The sequence below is a fragment of the Sorghum bicolor genome, chromosome 5 (genome assembly GCF_000003195.3).
Source record: "Sorghum bicolor cultivar BTx623 chromosome 5, Sorghum_bicolor_NCBIv3, whole genome shotgun sequence".
In the NCBI taxonomy this organism is placed as follows: Eukaryota; Viridiplantae; Streptophyta; class Magnoliopsida; order Poales; family Poaceae; genus Sorghum; species Sorghum bicolor.
Genome location: NC_012874.2, coordinates 63,050,068 through 63,052,722, shown reverse-complemented (window position 1 = coordinate 63,052,722; position 2,655 = coordinate 63,050,068). Strand labels below are relative to the sequence as shown.

Genomic DNA, 2,655 nt, shown 5'->3' with positions numbered 1-2,655 from the left:
TTTTATATATATATATATATATATATATATATATATATATATATATATATATATATATATAAATATATGCATCATCTAGATAATGAATGAGTACAATGGTACTTACAGTGACAAGCAGCGAAGAAGGGCCATATCCATTGCACCAAGTGTGAAGAGGTCAAACAAGTCTTCATATCCCACAGGCAACGGCTCTGATTCTAATTCACATAAGAAATGCTCGTGCTTGAACATGCCAACTATACCAGTGTTTCCATTCTCTGCAACTGCTTTCATGTAGTGGGCATTAAGAGCAACACACCCAGGTCCTGCCTTCTGAACTTCTGGTGCTGATAGCAGTGGCTGTCCAAATTGGAACTTGGGGTTAGCCTGTACCCATATAGACGGTGTGGGGGCACTATTCAATGATTTGGCGCGTTCTGCCAGCTGCTTATGCTGCTTGACACCCACCTGCTGGCCAAAGGTGTCACTCTTGGCTGATCGCTGATGTTCAGATGCAGCATGCGTCGACTTAGTTGGATTCTTGGGTGCCACAATTGCCTCGGAGGCACTATTTGCTTTACCAACTGGTGAGGATGAAACATGATGAGGTACCACAAGGTCCTTCAAATTGATTTTGGCTGACCCAGAAAGTGGAGATCTTAATGGATTTGGAGAAGAGGCCTTTGGTGATACCTGAATGCAAGTCCTACTCCACTGGACCCTTTTGAATAAAGCCTCTCCAAGAGTTCTAACCTCATCTCTACTTATAGGCGGACTCAGCACATAGCCCTCATGTTCAGGATATACAAAATCAATAAGTACAATAGCATATCCATCCTGTACTGGAACCGAATAAAGCTGTTTCTGCTGTGGAAATACCCGACCCCTTGCTACCACTACCTGGTAACCTCCAGGGTTGATTACCAGTGTACACAACGTTGGCTCTGTAAGAAGGTCCAACTGTACATTGCAGAGTGCACCTGAGGCCGAGGCACAACTGCTCTTCAAACTGAACATTGAAGTGGGGTAGGAAGGCGACCTCAAATCAATTCTACGTTCAAGTAGCTTGGTCATGATATCATTAGTGACCTTCTCAGTAACATCTTGTGTGACCTTCTCGGTAACTTCTTGTGTCACTTGGCTTCTAACTTCTTCTTTAATGGCTTCCACATCCACACGCTTTCTCTTTCTATACATGCTGGTGCAATCCGGCCAATACTTCCAGCCGCTGTAACTAGAGACACCACGCACGCGCCCTGTCTGTTCTGGTCGGCCCAAAACCTCAGTGAGCACATCTCTTTCCCTGACCGAAGTAACCCCTGAAGACTCAAGGGCTGCTTGCTTCTCTAGAATTTGATGTGAGAGACTTTCAGCACTCTCTGACAACCAATGAATCTCAACGGTACCTTCTGACTTAACCAATTTACTCCTTGCTCGCAGCCAATTCCTAGAGCGACCCGGAGGAAATGTGTCCCAAGGATTAGTGATGCCAGCGCTAGCTAACTCCCTGTCCTCTTGCTCCCACTTTTGGGCCATCCCAGCATACCCTCCTGTCCCTAGGTGGTGTACATGCACGTGCCTCTCCCGGAGCTTCTTGTATTTTTCACTTCTTGCCTTTGCATTTTCGCTCTCCTGAAGTGTCACAAAATCTTGCCAATCTTGAAGGGGAATGTATGGGTGCTTCACCGTTGCATCCAACCCTTTCCTGATGAATGTACGTACTAGATCACTTTTGTGTGTTCTCCAACTTTTGGCTATCATCTGCATCATGTTCTTATATGCAATAACCTTCAACTCATCAGAAAACGCCAAAAAAGGATGGACACACTCATCAAACAATAGCTTCTTGTCCTCTTCACTTAGGTCAGAAAATGAAGGCAGGACCAATGATATCCTTTGCCTAGCAATCAGACCAGCAAGCTTCCTCATTCTTAAGTGGGCCTTCCTCTCAATGGGCATCCCATCCGGAGTGAGCTCTGTGACATCTATCGTGTCCCCTGGCCATTGTGTGATTGTCCTCTTTCTCCGTGGGTGACGTGAAGGTTCAGATGGGTGCACCTCTGCATTAAAAAGTATGCTCTCTTCATCCTCTTCAATATCTTCCCCATGTTGGCCCCCTGCATCAGCTCTCTCTTCTTCCTCTTCAATAATATTTGTTTTCTTCGAAGCTGATGATGAACCTCCAACAGACACCTACAAAACAAATTATAGGAAGGTTGTTACGTACTAAGCATGATAAAGCTCTGCCATCTAACAGGAAGTAAGAGTGTTGGTATAACAAAAAGCTAAAGATTACCATTCTGTTTGGGATTAGTATATGTAGTCAGCAAGTAGCACTCAAGAGACACACCTCAATGATAAGCCTTTTATTTGTCAGGTTCCTAGAAATAGCAATCAAAATAATTAAGTAACTAAGTTGCACATGGAAGTACTTGGAAAAAAGAATACAGCCTCCAGAACTGCAGATATCTTTGTATGTATATATCATCTAGTGTCTAATTAAACAAACAGACTGTGCTATAGATAGAACTAGAATAGAATTTTCCTATTCTGACCAATTAAAGCATACATACTATGAAAACTAACAAAAAATTTAAATACTTTAGTACATAGTTCATCCACTGCCCTAATAAGTTAGGCCAGCTATTTTACTGACAACGCATAAAGCAGAAACAT

The 2,655-nt window shown here is 43.1% G+C and overlaps 1 long non-coding RNA gene across 1 annotated transcript in view; it reads right to left on the bottom strand.

The window, feature by feature from the left end:
• Positions 1 to 193, bottom strand: part of LOC110435297 — a 12,666-nt gene extending 12,473 nt beyond the window's left edge. The window contains exon 1 of the long non-coding RNA XR_002452924.1: positions 107 to 193. This is a non-coding gene — a long non-coding RNA (uncharacterized LOC110435297). The remainder of the gene's footprint in view (positions 1 to 106) is intronic.